The sequence below is a fragment of the Microtus pennsylvanicus genome, chromosome 3 (genome assembly GCF_037038515.1).
Source record: "Microtus pennsylvanicus isolate mMicPen1 chromosome 3, mMicPen1.hap1, whole genome shotgun sequence".
Taxonomy (NCBI): domain Eukaryota; kingdom Metazoa; phylum Chordata; class Mammalia; order Rodentia; family Cricetidae; genus Microtus; species Microtus pennsylvanicus.
This window is the reverse complement of record NC_134581.1, coordinates 77747501-77764857: the sequence shown is the minus strand read 5'-3', so window position 1 is coordinate 77764857 and position 17357 is coordinate 77747501.

The following is a 17357-nucleotide window of genomic DNA, read 5'->3' as shown; positions in this document are numbered from 1 at the left end:
CTTCAACCAGCCTGGCTCCCAATCTCCTTAGCCGCTGAATCGAATCCCTGGCTCTTTTCCTTCTCTTTTAGCACCGTGGACTAGGTCACACCCAGGGGGTACATCCCCAAGTCAAGTGTGTCGTCCTGGGAGAACGCTGTGCTCATGAAGCCTGAGCTTCTCTCCTCTGGCCCCTGCAGACTTCAGTGTGGCTTTGGGAAAGCTACTCATCCTAGCAGGGCTTTGCTGTCCCTGTTCTTGGCAATCAACATTTATACTGCAATAAAGAACTTCTAGAATGTGTCCCACTTACATGGTTTCACCGAATCTCTTAAAAGAAGCCAGGAGGTGATGGCACATGCCTTTAATCCTGGCACTCAGTAGGCAGAGGCAGGGGATCTCTGTGAGTTCGAGGCTAGCCAGTCCAGGCTACAGAGCAAATTCCAGAACAGTCAGCGCTACACATAGAAAGCTGGTCTTGGAAAAAACAATAAAACACAAAAAACAAAAAAACAATAAAAAAAAGGAGGAGGAGCTAATTACATCTCTTCTGAGGACCATCACAGAGGGAGTTCAGGAGCTCGTGGGTTGTAGGGAACAAGAAACCAGACTTACTGTGCCAGACCGAGAGGGCTCACCAGGCCAGGCTGAGCTTGTCTCCAAGCTGACAAAGACTCATAGAGGACTCAGAATCTCTTCAAGGTCTTTTTTTCTTTCCTTTCTACCCCTCCCCTCCTTATTTGGACACCGGTCTCATGTAGTGGAGACTGGCCTCAGTCTCTCGCTGCTCTTGCCTCTACCTCTCCAACTCTGGAATGATATACACGCATCATGACTTTAAGTTCACTCTTTTTCTGTTGTTTGTTTGTTTTTTCTTATTTTTAGGAGACAGGATCTTCCTATGTAGCTATGGCTGGCTTTGAACTCTCAGCAATCCACCCGCCTTAGCCTCGCCTCCTATGTACTGGGGTTAAGGTATGAACTATCCCATCTAGTTGTCTCTCCTCTCTCTCCTCTCTTCTTGCCATGCCCTCCCCTTGCTTCACTGCCTCATCCCGCGCTCCCCCCCCCCCCCCCATATAGTTCCAAATCCAGCCCAGGCAGATCTGGAACTCACTACGTAGCTTAGGTTAGCCTCAAACTCATAGCACTCTTTGCCTCCACCTTCTTCACGAGGGATTTCAGCAACGAACCACTTCACTGTGCTCTTCAGGACCCTTAGGGTACTTTGACGCCGCCTGAGGCTCTCAATATAACAAAGATGGTGGGATTAAAGAAAGTCAGAGGTCTCTAGGTCACTAGGTTGGGGGCCCATGTGGGAAACAACACTTCTGTTCCCTGCCACTCAGTTGTCCTCAGGTTTCACTGGAATCAGAGCCTGACAGAGAAAGAGAACACAGGCTAGAGTAGCTGCGGGAACCCGACCCAAGGCAGCCGGAGTCGGCGGAGATTGGTTAGCAGTGGTGCGGAGACACCTTGTGGTCAAAATGAAAACTACACCTTGGTTCACTGAACAGACCAAGCAAAGCCCTTTACGTGCCAAGCAGCCCCGACAGTGGGGAGCAGTGTGGGCTACAGGGCGGAGCCCAGACTCAGCTGCTGCCCACCTTCTAGTTCCACTTACCAGAAGCCTCACATAACTTCACAAAGTCTCATTTTCCTCACCTGTGAAATGGGTGTACCAGCAGGTTGTGTCAGTTGAAGGGGCAGGTGCTTAGCCCTGGGTTTGGTATCGAACACCAGTCAAAGAAAGGCTGGTCACTACTGGAAAGGGGGCCTCTTTCCCAATGTCCCATAGTTAGAAGGGAACCTACTGTGCCTCACAGGGAGCAGAGTTTGGACCCCAACCCGACAACGGTTCTTAAGGTGGAGAGAGTATATCCTGTCTCTGGTGGGGCAAGAGAAAGCTGATTAACCACATCTGTGTTTTTTGTTTTGTTTTTCTTTTTCTTTCTTTCTTTCTTTCTTTCTTTCTTTCTTTCTTTCTTTCTTTCTTTCTTCCTTCCTTCCTTCCTTCCTTCCTTCCTTCTTTCTTTCTTTCTTTCTTTCTTTCTTTCTTTCTTTCTTTCTTTCTTTATTACAGGATCTGTGGCAGCTGGTGTGAGTTTAGATAGACTGTCACCCTTCCACTTTTAAAGAGGAAACCATGAGCTGTTGTGATTCCAGTAGCCTGGGCAAGATGATCCAGAAAACGCAGTGTTGAGTTAGGGCCATGGAACCAGATGTTCCCAAAACATCTGTTTCTGGACTTAGCCGTGGGTAGGTGACTGTGGCTTTCACTCCTTTGGGGCCCTTCTGCCACTTACCCAGCTCCTGTAGGAGCCCTCTAAGGGGCCTGGGGCTGGACACCTTACCCTCCTGTCCCCTATTCTTGCTTCTCCAAGGAGGGCCGCCAGGGAATTTGTTAGAGAAAGAAGTTGGGTGTGACCGTGTGCATCCGTGGCTCTGATCATGTGCCCCAACTGTGTTCAGGAGAGCTGGCCCTGCCCCAGCCCTTGTTTTCTCCCTTCATCTTTAAGATGAACGACAGAGCCAAGAATGAGCTGGGTAAATCAAGCAGCCACTGGCTGAGTGATTCAGGCCCCTGGGGGCGGGGTGGCCTCCTGGGCTGGGATCCTGTCCAGAATCAGGGTGGGACCTCTCGCAACATGCTAGAGCTGGCCCAAGGAGACAGGACTTCTGGGCCAGTGTCTTGGAGCTCGGGCTCCACGGCTCTCTGCCCCACCTGCTCCCATACCCAGGTCCCTTTGCAAACGAACTTTGGCAGGGCTTGTCTATGGTCTGTCCATATCTGTGGTGGTTCAGGAGACTGAGATGCGGCCACAGTACGCCAGGCAGCCCACCCTGATGGGTCATACCTGTGGCTGGCCAGCTTGAGCTGCAGGGCGTCAACCTGGATTTCAGGCTCCTGATATGTGTGGCCCTAAGGATTGTAGAGGTGGGATTTGAACCCAGGCTGACTGAGTTCATACTTACTGCCACGGTACCTGGTAGTCCTTGTGTTTGGTTTTGAACAGGAAGCCGAGCTGTGGGCTGGGCTGAGGGAGGCCTGGAGCAGGGAAAGGAGTTGCTAGTCTTGGTGCCAGCGGGGACTCCGGGAAACGGGGAAGACTGGGAAGAGTACAACCAGTGCGGTTGGCGATTCCCGTGGGAGACAAGAATTCTGGGCCAGAGGTCAGAGGCTATAAATCCCTCCTCCAGAGCGCAGAGTCCTGTGTGGACCATAGTACACAGATTACCATGCCAGGGTTATGGGTATATGGTCGGGATAGACAGCATCCTATGCTTGGTCCGAAAGTGGTCCCGACCCTCTTGGCTGGCTGAGAGCAGTCCCACCACCTTGTTCAGTGTGCCATGGATGTTGTCTTTTCTCACCATGACAAGGGTCAGGAGCACTTTCCTTAGGGCATCCTGGGAGTAGGGGGTGAGAGGTGGGGTATCATCCCCGCAGCCACTGGCCTCAAGGCTCCCGGCAGAGGCCAGCTAGTGCTCTGTGGGTGGGTAGCGCCTGTCTGTCACGGTAGGCTCTGCCCTGGAGCTGACTATTTAAAGTCCCTCTAGCTCAGGGAATCGCGGGTCTCTGGCACCCTTGTACCGGGTCCTCACAAGCTGCCTGGTCCTGGTAGTTGGTCTCTTGGGCCCCTGGTTCTTCACCAGATTGGTGATAACAGATGCTCATCTCAGAAGGAACTTGGGAGCAGAAAATGAGCCACTATGCCTGTTTAGCAAGATCTTGCGGATTGTCTGCTCCGTGCTCCTGGTCGCGGCAGGTTTACAGAAATGTACGAATTTAGCCTGATGCCTACCCCAGGGAGGGGTCACCCCTCTAGAGGCAAGGACAATGTCCCTGATAGAAACTGTGGTGTTGTTCCCTGAGTAAGGATCACAGCAGATCCAGGGAGAAGCCCCACCCCCCAACACATGCATCAGAGGAACCCCTGTTTGATATAGGAACCCGACTGGAAGATGAATTTCGGGGCAGCCTTCTGCCTGCAACAGGGAATCCGAGGACGATCATAAAGCGCATCCCGGCGCTGGCCACAAAACAGGCCCTTGTGGGGGAAGGGGAGAAGCGGTCATCAAAGCCTAGCGAGCCGGGACAGGTCAGCCCAACGCTGGGAGCCGTGGAGGCTTTGGCTTCCCACCGCTCCCATAGCTCGGCAGCCACGCTGCAGTGCCTATTCTCACCGCACGGGGGCGCTCTCCCTCCCACTCCTCTGCCACCCTTCAAATCTCCTTTGCTGGCCCTTTGTCTCCCTACTTTTTGCTTCTCATTCAGGCAAAATCGATACCCACTGCTTGAACAGGGCATTCTTCCCTTGGACTGAGTCATTTGATTTGCTTCCCCACCCAGGAGCCATGATGGTAACGCTTAGAGCCAAGTCACTGATGGAAGATGGTCGTTGATTCCCAAACCACCTACTCGCTTCCTGCGGAGCTCAGTATTTGATATCCAGCAAGACTTTGCCCAGCTGTGGGTCATCTTAGGGACTAGGGGATCTGTCGCCTGAGAGCCGTGGGAGGCTACAGCGGGCACTTAGGTCAGGCGGGGTGTGACAGAAGGAGGCGGTAGACAAGGCAGGTTTGTTTTGGAATGATCTCTCTGGTTGTTGTGGGAAGGATGGCTCTGAGTGAGGCGGAGTGCTATGCGGACAGCAGCTAGGGCATGAGAGAAGTCCCAGTTTGTTGGTGCCAGGGCTACATGCTTATAGAAACCAATGGATACGTCTGGGTGTGATAGCACACGCTTGTAATTCCAGTGTTCTGGAGGCAGAGGCAGGTGGGTTACTGCAAACTCAAGCCCAGCCTGGGCTACATAACAAGACCCCGACTCAAACAAAACAAAAACAAACAAAAAACATCAACACCAGTTGGTCAAACTGGTTCATGCCTATAAATCCCAGCACTTGGGAGGCTGAGGCAGGAGGATTGCAACAAGTTTGAGACCAACTTGGGCTTCAGAGTGAGACACTGTCTCAAAAGCAAAAACAAACAAAGAAAATCATTCTCTCTCCCAGGCAACAGCACATAGAACAGTCCAATATTGTGGCTCATGCTTGTAATTGTATCACCTGAAGGCTGAGGCAGGGGATTGCTGCAAGTTCAAGGCCATTCTTGGCTCCAGTGTGATATTCCATGTCAGAAACCTAAAATAGGCAAAGAATACCAGCTGACTGACTAACCAAGAGTCTGATGTCATGTATTTGTTGGTGGGAGAAAGGCATGTAGCCTCTCCTCGTTCTCCACAGCCACCTCAAGCTGCCACTTGCTGGATCGTGGACCCTCTTCCCTTCCAGAGGACCTTTCCGCAGGATCTGCTTGTCTTGCAGTTTCATTGAAATGGACCACACTACCAACCACTAGGCTATGACCACAGCCACATTCAGCATACCTACTCCAATGCCAGGCCTAAAATGCTTCGACACCTAGAGTATATATGTGGGGGATAGGGTCACAATTACCCATCCTGCTTTCTGCTCTGAGGCACAATCAGAGGCTATCCATCTCCAGGGAACCAACTCATGGTCAGCTTCTAGAAGCCTGAATAAGAAACCATAGTGGTAAAGTAGTGTACAGAGGACACAGTTGGTGTGGGATGGCCTTCTGTATATGTGTTACTTCTATCACACAGTCCCAATATTATGGTGATATTATAATACACACACACACACACACACACACACACACACACACCCCAGAATAGTGCTGGTGCAGGATTTAGGTCAGCCATATGCATATGTGTTTGGTTGCGGATTATCTTCTCAGAATTAGAGATGGCTCACACATCCTTACATGATGTACCCAGGAAGTCCCTGGGGCAGGCCTGCCTCCCAGTGGAAAGTACCTCTCTGGCACCTGGGAAGTCTCGGTTCTCCAGAGTATCGGGGTGTTCATCTTGTCTTTGTTCTTTTCTTCCTGACTCGGATTGTTTTGTTTTTGTTTTTTAATTTAGGGTGTCATATCTTGGAGTTACAGACAGTTGTGAGTTGTCATGTGGGTGTTGGGAATTAAACCCGGGTCCTCTGGAAGAGCAGTTAGTGCTCTTAATCACTGAGCCATCCCTCCAGCTTCACTGATTGCTTTTGAACACCCATAGTCTTTCCCCAAACAGAGTGCGCCTTCTCAGACTGCTTTTCTCCTTTCTTTTTTTTGAGACAGGGACTCAGACTGAACTCACCATGCAGTCTAGGCTGGCCTCAAATTGTGGCAATCCTCCTGCCTCAGCCTCAAGTGCTAGGATTAAAGATATGAGCCACCAGGCCTGTCTAGTTCTCACTGAGCATCGCTCATCCTACTGCTCAGCATGCATCTTATTTGTTGGGCCTGAACGTATAAGCTCCCAAATCCTTGTAGCTTCTTGTTTGTGGACAGCCCCTTGGTCACTTCTTTACTCTTCTTTTTGTGGTTACTACTTACTTTGGTTCTTAGAAGGTCATCCTCAGAGGCTCCTCCTGCCACAAATGTCGGCAAACACATCCTGTGGGACTCGGTTTACTGCTAGCCTCACTCAGCTGGCCTGATGATGATGATGATGATGAGGAGGAGGAGGAGAGCTCACCTTTGTGCACTTCACAGCTTGCAAATTATGTACTTCCCTTTGATCTTTGCACCCCCTTTGCTTTCTTGTACAATTTGTGATCAAAATGAACCTGTTAGGTTCAGGGGCTGCCGATGGCAGGGACCCCATCCTCACAGCACACCACATCAGTGTGGCCAAAGCCACATTGATACCACATCTGCTTTCTTGATAAACTCAGTTCATGAATGACTGGTGCATGGTGTGTTCATAGGCAACAGCAGAGACAGTAAACTGTGTGTGGGGTGAGGAGAGGGAGAGAAATGGGAGCCTTCCAAACCAGAACAGAGCCCTCCCTCGCATCGCCCATAGAGGCAGGACTTGGCTGCTGAAGTTGGTAATTAGTCCATGGCTTGAGCCAGTCACATCGTTTCCATGGCAGGCCTCCCTTTCCTCTGGGCCAAAGGGAATAATAAAGCTTTGGCTTCAAGCAATGGAAAAGTAGCTTTTGCTGGATCAATTCCCCAACCTCAATCAGCCACGGAAGACAGCAGTTTTAAAATCTGGACACAGCCGGGCAGTGGTGGTGCACACCTTTAATCCCAGCAGTCGGGAGGCAGAGGCAGGAGGATCTCTGTGAGTTCGAGGCCAACCTGGTCTACAGGAGCTAGTTCCAAGTTGGGTTCCAAAGCTACAGAGAAACCCTGTCTTGGAAAACCAATAAATAAATAAATAAATAAATAAATAAATAAATATATCTGGACATACACCCATGCATATGGGTGGGTGCATATCTGCGTGCATGGCTGTGCAGGTCAGAGGATCATCCTCAGTGTTGTCCCTCAGGTGCTACCCACACTGTTTACCTTGCGTTTGTCACCTCTGACTATGAGGACTTGAAACTAGGACCTCACATTTGCCTGTCAAGCACTCTACCACGAAGCTACATTCATCAGAAATCCGCCTTGCTTTTTGAAACAGGGCCTCTCACCGTCCCTAAACTTGCTTGGCAGGCTGACTGGTCAGCATCAGCCTGCCTCTAGCTCCTCAACGCTTGATGAGGGATTCCTCTCTGTACGCTGTGAATACCATTGGTTAATAAAGAAGCTGTTTTGAGCCTGTGATAGGGTAGAGCAGAGCTAGGCAGGGAAAACTAAACTGAATGCTGGGAGGAAGAAGGCAGAGTAAGAGAGAAGACATGTAGGCCCCGCTGGAGACAGACCCTGGGAATGGAACTTTACCTGGTAAGCCACAGCCTCGTGGTGATACACAGATTAATGGAGATGGGCTAATTTAAGATATGAGTTAGCCAGAAATAGGCTTAAGCTATTGGCCAAACAGTATTGAAAATAATATGGTTTCTGTGTGATTGTTTCGGGGCTGAGCAGCTGGGAAGAAACAAGTGGCCTCCTACTACAAGTGCTGGGACCATAGAGCATGACACTGAACTCTCCTGTTTTAGATGAGCTGTGAAGGTTGGGACTCAGGTCCCAGACCTGGCAAGGCGAGCCCTTTACTGACTGAGTTCCCCAACCCTAGACACATATGTAGAAAAAAAGAGATTTATTTATTTTAATTTTTTGTGCATAATTTTTTGGCTTGTGTATTTGTGTACCGCATGGATGCCTGATGTCTGAGGAGGCTAGAAGAGGGTGTTGAATCCTCTGGAATGGGAGTTACAGAGGGTTGGGAGCCACCATGTGGATGCTGGGACTCGAACCTGGGTCCTCTAGAAGAGCACTTAGTGCTTTAAATCACTGAGCCGTCTCTTCAGTTCCTTACACAAATATTTCTTTTTCGAAACAGGTCTTCTCTGCAGCTTTAGAGCCAGTCCTGGAACTAGCTCTTGTAAACCAGGCTGGTCTCGAACTCACAGAGATCCACCTGCCTCTGCCTCCCGAGTGCTGGGATTAAAGACGTGCACCACCACAGCCCAGCCACAAATATTTTTTAAAAGCGATTATTTACAAACATCCAAGAAAAATCAAAAGCAAGCAGCCCGGACGTTTCATTTGCAAGGACTGAGTTTGTGAGTGGAATTTGCAGTCTCCTGGTCTGAGGTGTGGAGGGGGGCAACAAGAACATTGGGGCAGGGCTTTCAGAGAAACGGTGCCGAAGAGGGGGTGACCCTCTAAAGGAATGCAAAATATGTTTGTATAAAATTAGCTCAAGTACTTACTGCCTACTAAGCTAGTGAGCTAAATTATCAAGCCTGTGAGGAAAATCCCACATCCAAAAAGTGACATGTAGAAATTAAATAGAAAGAGCCACGCAAATACGGCGTGCCCTGCTCACCGCAGTGGAGATGGTTTGGAGTCCAGCCAGAGGCACTGACATCTGGAGTAGAAGTGACCCTTCAGAAGAATATGACAAAATCCAGAGTCACTGTGATGTATCGCGGTGCTAAGTTGCTCATTGGAAGTCACCAGGCTTACAAAGAAATGTCAAAGAGTCAGTTATAATCATTTTAAACACCGGTTGATCACAACCTTGAGATGACCTGGTTTTGGGGATGTAGAAGATAAAGATTTGGAAGCAGTTGTTAAAATATGTTCAACATCTGAACCTGGCGGCACACACCTGCAGTCTCCGCTACAGACTGAGACAGAGTGACTGAGAGTTTGAGGCCAGCCTGTGTTGCAGTGTAGGAACACCAACAACGTGTTTGATAATTTAAAGGAAAAGGTATAGATTATGAATGAGCAGGTAAGATATCCTGGGAAAGGAATAGATGCTCCATTAAAGAAACAAATAAAGATTCTGTAGCTGAAAAATCACAATAAAATTAAAATGTCACTTAGCGGTAGAGAGGGGACGTTAGGAGACAGTTAGTGGACTTGTAGGGAGATCTTCCGGCAAGGACTGCATACGGAGTGAGTGATCTGCCGAACGACCATCCGTCAGCTAGTTAGGACAGGTCTGAGTAGGGCTGGTGGCACACATCTGTAATCCCAGCACTTGAGAGACAGGGGCAAGAGTCAGGAACAGGACAGAGAGTCCAAGGTTAGTCTGAGCTGCACGAGAACCTGTATAAAGAGCAAAACCAAAACAACAAAACAGGAAACAACAGGCCTGAATGGAAATTTATCAGTAACTACATCAAATTACATTTGATGATACAAAATGAATGAATTAAATGCTTTAATTAAAAGGTGTGGATTATCCAACTGGAGACAGAAGCAAGACTAAGTGTGCACTGGCTACAAGAGAAACACTTTAAATGCAATTTGAACGCTAATGGATGGAAAAGATTTGCCATTTGTGTTGGATTATGGGTACACTCGCCTTGGCCGTGGTCTCCAGCTCCTCAATCATACAATAAAGTCGGCATTCCTGTGACCGTATAAGAAGCTGTGACAATCAGTGTTGTCTGTCAACCTGCTTGCAAGTGCCTAGGAGATTGCTAAAGCACACTTCCGGGTGTGTCTGTGAGTGTATGTCCAAAGCGACTTAAGCAAGAAGACCCGCTCTCAATGTGTGTGGCATCATTCCCCTAAGCTGGGGGGCCTGGCTGTGAGAAAGCCGGCCCACACAGGCATTCTCCGGACCCACTTCCTGTCCCCTGGAGGCGACCAGCCTCCGTGTGTGTTCTCACTGCCATGATGTTCGGCTTTATCACGGGCCCAGAATCAATGGACACAAGAACCGCAGGTGGCAATCTCTAGAGCCGTGACCTAAATGAACACTTCCTCCCCCAGGTCATTTTCCTCAGTTATTTGTCACTGCAAGAGCTGCTGAGTACAGACGTCGTTAGTGCCAACAGCAGCTTACGGCCCACGAGGACCAACAGTCAAACGCCATGGAAAGCAAATCCATCTTTCCTAGAGATAGTCTTCTGTCGAAGGATGGCTGCCTCGGTTTCTGCTGAGGACGGAGGATTGCTAGCCGGCCCCTCTCCTGTATTTCTAAGTTGCCATGTCCTTAAAATTCTTCCTCTTCTCCCCCTCCCCTTCCCTCCTCCCCTGCTGTACCACTCAAACAGAATTCGTCCAAAAGCCGCAGTTGCTATATTTGTATCAGATGAAACAGACTTCAAGACAGAGTGGAAGTGATATTTCATAATGATAAAAGGGTCAATACATTAAAGAATCACAATAATTACCAACATGTTCCAAAGCCTAGTAATAATAATAATAATTATAATCTGTACCAAATCTAATAACAGAGCTTCAAAATACATGAAGCAAAAACTGACAGAACAAAGAGGAAAATAGAGAAATTCACAATTACAGCTGCAGATTTTGTTCTTCTCGTGGTAATTGATGGTGTAATTGGACACAAATTCAGTCAGAATACAGAAAACCTGAATACTGCTACCTACTTCCATGAGTGAATTGATGTTTCTAGAAATATTACACATAACAACCCATTTCCCCCAAGAGTGCATGGACCACTCACCCTGAGGCTTCTGGGGCTGGGGATGCAGTTCAGTTGATAGGGCTTTTGTCTAGTGTGCACAAGGTCGTGGGTTTGAGCCTCAGCACCGCATAAACTAGACGTGGCGCTGCATGACTGTGATCCCAGCACTCAGGAGCCAGACCATCAGTTCAAGCTAATCCTGGCTCCACGCTGAGTCCTGGTATGCAAGAGATTTCTCAAAAGTGAAAACATAACAGAGATGAACAAACAAACATACCACGGTAAGTCACATGGTGTTTAAAAGAAAAAGTCTCAAATTTCTCAAGCTGAACAGCGTGTTGGCTCACAACCATAATCTTAGCACTAGGGAACTGGAAAGTCCATAGGACAGCCTTGAGTTGGAGGCCAGTTTGTATTATGTGCTGAATTTAAGGCCATCCTGAGTGACGGAGTGATAGCCCATCTCAAACCCCACAAAAGCAAAATGAAATAATAAAAACAACGGAGCCGGGCAGTGGTGGCGCACGCCTTTAATCCCAGCACTCGGGAGGCAGAGGCAGGTGGATCTCTCTGAGTTCGAGACCAGCCTGGTCTACAAGAGCTAGTTCCAGGACAGGCTCCAAAACCACAGAGAAACCCTGTCTCTAAAAACAAAACAAACAAACAAAGAAAAAAACAACGGAAATGCTATTAAGTTTGTTTTTTAACCAAAGTGGAATTGAACCCAAATCTATAAAATCTTTAGTAAATTTTTTAAATTTCTGTTTTAGTGTTTTTCTTTACCGTGAGTTATTTAAGGCACACACATATGTTGTTATTATTATTAATTTGTTTTTGTTGTTACTGTTTGTTTGAGACAGGGACTCTTTACATAACCCTAGGTGTCCTAGGACTCACTGTGTAGACCAGTCTGGTCTTGAACTTACGGAGATCTGCCTGCTTTTGCCTTCCATGTGACAGAATTAAAGGAGTGCACCGCCACACTCAGCAAAGCTTTATTATTTAATTTCAAACTAAATCTAGCAATGCACAAAACAGTGGGGTTTAAACGCTTTATTTGTGCGTGCTTTTGTGTATGTCTGATGCACTTGTTAGTGTGTGTGCGCCTGTGTGTTTGTCTGTGGCTTCTTTATTGCTCACTTCTCATTTACTTCTCTGATGCAGGGTTTCTCCCTGAACTTGAAGCTCCTCGATTCCCCTACAGTCAGTGGCCAATGAGCTTCAGGGGTCCACTTTACCAACTGAACCATTTCCCCAGTCTTCACAATGGAGTTTCATCCGATAGCTCAACCACAAATTGAAAATCGTATGCCAAGAATGTATTTTAAGCTGGGTGGTGGTGGCGCACGCCTTTAATCCCAGCACTTGGGAGACAGAGGCAGGTGGATCTCTGAATTTGAAGCCAGCCTGGTCTACAGAGTGAGTTCCAGGACAACCAAGGCTACACAGAGAAACCATATCTTGATCCCGCCCCCATCCCTGCCCTAAGGAAAACATTTGAATTGGGGCTATATGTCAGGGAAGAACATTTACCTAGCATGGCTGAAATCCTAAGTTCAAACTCTACTAAAGCCAAAAAGCCCAAATCAAAACCAACAAAGCAAACAAACCCAGAACAAAAAGCAAAATAAAACAGAAGACATTTAATATACTTAACTTACCATCATGTTAGCTAAAAACCACAGTGGAAGTACATTAGAATGCTGGCTACTTCTCCCTGTAATCTAGCGGCTGACTGGGAGGAGTAGCTCTCTGCTACTGCCCAATGTCATGGAGGATTGAGGTATTTCATGTCAGTAGCCCAGAAAAAGAATAGAACTCAGAATTTGGACTGATATCTGCTTCCCACCAACATAAAGTGAGACAAGAAAACCAGAAGTAGGACTTGCCTTCATAAGTAAGACTGTTCATGCAAACAGTACATATTGAATTAAACGTGTAGAGCGGTTACTGTAACCCACCTTCCTTACAGAAACAAAGGGAAAATTTACATTTGTTTTTAGAAAAACTCTGTGTATAAGAACTAGCTGTGAGCCGGGCGATGGTGACGCACACCTTTAATCCCAACACCTGGGATGCAGCGGCAGGTGAATCGAGTGTTTGAGGTGAACCTGTGAGTTCAAGGCCAGCCTGGTCTACAAAACAAGTTTCAGGAAGGCCAAGGCTATACTGAGAAACCCTGTTTCGAACCACCTCCCCCTCCCCCACAAAAAGAACTAGCTGCGAAAGGCAAAAGGCTTGGAGAGTCTGCAGAAAGAGGGAGATACACACAGCGTAACCTTTAGTGACTTATGAACACTTACAAATGTGTCTCTTGCTAACTTTATTTATTTGGTTATTTATTTTTACCTTATGTTCATTATGTTTTGCCTGCAAGTATGTTGGTGTCAGATCCCTTGGAGCTGGAGTTACAGATGGGCATGAGCTGCCATGTGGGTGCTGGGAATTGAACTCAGGACCTCTGGAAGAGAAGCTTGTGCTCTTAGCCACTGAACCGCCTCTCCAGCGTCTGTGTCTTGCACAGTAGCAAATGAGGATTCTTGTAACTCGAAGCAGGAGAAAGATGTTCATATACCAAGCTGGACAAAGCAATGCTGTAACCAATGGAAAAGTACCTGGACTTTCTCAAAACCTATTAAAGTGGCACGTATTAGGTAAGCAACAAACTAGGCCTGGCAAGGAATGCTTGGGCTGACTCGTAATGACTTTGTTTATCTTCCAGCATGTGGAACGATGCCAAGGTTGCTTGGCAGACAGAATGGTAGTTACAGTCACAGTGGCTCTAGTCAGGTTAAGCTGGATCCTGACTGGATCCAGTAAGTGTTCAAAAATCATTTGAAAAAAAAAAAAAAACAACTCCACCCACTCAAAGCTTTTGGAAGCTATAAAAATGCAATCAGTCCGATAAAAAGTATTTTTAAAAATATAGCTAAAGTCACCATTACTTAGTAACATCTCTAACAAATGCTTCACAGCCTAGGAAAAACTGCCAGGATGTTTACCTTTGTTACACTGTTGCAAAGTGTTCTAGAGATCAGAGCCTTGAGAATACGGCAAGAAAAGAAATAGATGATGGGGAAGAAATGGAACTGTATATCAACACATGGCTTGATGATTTATGTGGCTAAAAAATCTTGCTAGAATTAATAAGTGAGTACAGCAAGGTTTCAGGATACTAGGTTATCATATACAAATAAACTGCACTTATACATACTAGTGGTCAGAAAAGCCATTGATTAGACAGGGAATATCTCAGTTACAATAGCACTCTGCACAGTGAAATAGTCAGGAAAGTCTTTTAATAAAGATATGTAGGAATTGTGCTCAGAAAACAATCATCAAACGTGACTGAATGAAACTGAAGAAGATCCAAGCAAACAGAGAGATATACTGTTTATGACTGGGAAGATAGCAGGAAGATATTTTTTGACCAATTGATCTATAGGTTTAAGAAAATTTCAGTTATACTCCTGGAAGTCTTTCTGGTAGTTTATTCTGAAAATTTCTGGAAGTATAAGGAGCCAAAATAAACCTAAAAAAGGAAAACAAATCTGCAGGATGAGTGACAGGTTTCCTGTAAGAACTTAAATGAAGCTATGGAAGTTGAGGTGGTGTTGTGTTGGCAGATGGGCAGACGATCCATGAAACATACAATAGAAAGTCTAGATACGGGCTGGCACTCTACATAGTTGATTGAGTTTAGACAGAGGCATCAGAGAAATTCTGTGGAGGAAAGAAAATCTTTCACAAGTGGTGAAGCAACAATTGAACATGTTTGTCCATAAATAAATGAAGCTTAGCTGTGTGTGGCGATTCACACCCAGAACCCCAGCACTTGGGATGCTGAGGCAGGAGGGCTACCGTGAGTTCCAGGCCAAACCTGGGCTACAGGTGTGAGTAGCCCTGTGTTGCAAAAAACACTAACAACAAAGGCTGGGGATGTAGGTCAAATGGTAGAGCTCTTACCGAGCAGGTGCAGAGCCCGAGGTTGATTCACAGAACCTCGTGAGCCCGGTATGGTAGCATATACTTGACACCCAGCACTAAGGAGATGGAGGTGGGGAGGGGGATGAAGAATTCAAGGTCATCTTTGACTATGTATCAAGTTTGAGCTCAGCCTGGTCTAACAAGACTCCATCCCAGGGTGGAAGTGGGGGTGAGGAAGGAATAGATTCTCAATTAAAACCTAGAAAGAATGCGTTCTTGCCTTGAGTTGTAAAATTTTGGATTTCTGACTGGGGAGGGGGAGTAGAAGCTTAATGGATTCAATACCTTGGCTGTTGCACAATGTTTTATGAAAAGTCGTTTAGATGACTGGAAAAGAGAAAGAGTTTGGAAGTAGGTTTATACAAATATAGTGAATGGATTTTTTTTTATAAAGATGACACTATAATTTAATGGGGGAAAATAAGTCCTTTTTAAGAAAGTGCTGTAAAGACTGGAAGTCCATGGACGATGGGGTGAAAAAAGAGTTAACTTGGTTCATTGCCTAAAACCTTTGAAACCTAAGGTTAGCCAAGACATTTTATTTTAGCATAGAAAGTACACTTTGACAACTCTTATATGAAAAAAATAAATATTTTGGATTTTACCCAAATGAAAATCTGATTTTTAGAAGAGAGGGTTCTGAAAGTGGAAAGACAAGCCCTATGGGGGCTGGAAAGGTTTGCAAAATCCATGCCTCACCAAGAGACATGGGTCTAGACTATGACCTGGTATCCCCCTTTCCTACTCAACAAGAACGCAAACAGCCTGTGTGAGAACTGAGCCAAAGCTATAGTCATACTGAGCCAATAATGGCAGGCACACAACAGAAGCTCAGTACCATTAATCACTAGATAAACACGCACCGCCATCACACCGGGGTGTCAGGCACAGCTGGAATGGTTACGGTGGAAAAAGACTGGTTAAACCCTGTGTTGGCAAGAAGGGAAACAAGAACTCTTGTTGGGGGGGGGGGGGTGCAAGATGGTATGGCTGCCCTGGAAAACAGTTTGAAGGCTGCTTACAGAGTCCCGTGACCAGAGAATCCACCCATGAGAAATGAAAACATGCATGTCTGGGGACCAGGAAGGTGACTCAGTGGCTAAAGCACTAGATGCAGGTGTGTGAGGGCAGGTGTTTGGTTGTCCAGACTCCATTTCTATGCCGAGTGGATGTGATAGGGAGCCTGTAGCTCCAGATTCAGAAGGTGGAGACGGGGGAATCCCTGGACAAGCTCACTGGGGGACCAGCCCTGTCTGAGAGCTCTGGGTTTGATTAAGAAGCCCCAGCTCAATGAAGGAAGTAGAGGAGTGGATTAAGGATGCATCCTGAGATAATCCTCAGGCCTCCATACGCATGTGCACACAACATGTGCATTCGCACCCACACGTGTGTGCCTGCAATATGTAAACATACATGCACGTGTGTATACTCCACAGACATGAGAATGGAAAAAAGAAAAAGACAGTTCTGTGATTCTTCATGGTATGTTTTTTCTTTCAATTTTCCTTTCCTTCTCTCTTCCCCTTCCTTCTTTACTTTCTCCTCCCTCCCTCCCTCCCTTCTTCATTCTGTCCCTTCTTTCATTTCTTCTGTCCTTCCTTCCTTCCTTCCTTCCTTTCTTTCTTTCTTTCTTTCTTTCTTTCTTTTTTTCTTTCTTCCTTCCTTTCTTTCTTCTCCTTTTCTTCATCTTTTTCTTGTTTTTCCTTTTCTTCTCTTTTGAGACAGGTTCATACTTTGTAGCCCATATTGGCCTGGAAGCTCACTCTGAAACTTACTCCAGTTTGTGGCAAATCTCCTGCCTCAGCTTCCCATGTGCTGGAATCATGCCCAGCTTATTCGCAGTAGTTATTATAATAACTTCAACACGAAACAACGACTAAATGCCCATCAGGAGTTGAATAGATAAATAAATCATGGCTCATCCAGTGATGGACGGTGAAAAGAAACGAATAACAAAAGCCCAGATGACTTTCAAGGCATTATGTCAGAGGAAAAGTCCAGGGAAGGTGGTGTTCAACAAGTCCCCATTGATATGAAAGCCTAGAAAAGCTAAAGTCAGAACGCAGGTCAGTGATGGCCAGATCTTGGTAGCAGCCCAAGGGTGTTTTCTGGAATGATGAAAACTCCTGTATCCTGCTTCTCAGGAGTGAACACATTTGTCAAAATCTCTTTGTTTGGTACACTTTAAATTGGTTTATGTCCATTCTGACTTACAAAATTTTATGTAACTTACATGATGTATACTTTACTAAGTCTAAAAAGCATACTTTTTTTTTTTTGTGAAGAAACCAGGCTCTTGTATTTTAGACACTGGATGCCAGGTCCCACTCCCGCACAAATTCAGACTCCAGGGAGGCAGTGGATTCTCCTTTGGGTGGATCTCAGAACTGAGCAGTATAACATCATGCAAGACATCAATGGAGAAAGCTGAGCTTCTGTTGCAGGCAGTTATATTCCTGCCTGGAATATCTCACTATAATGGAACATCAATCCTGGCTAAAAAGCGTACACTTAA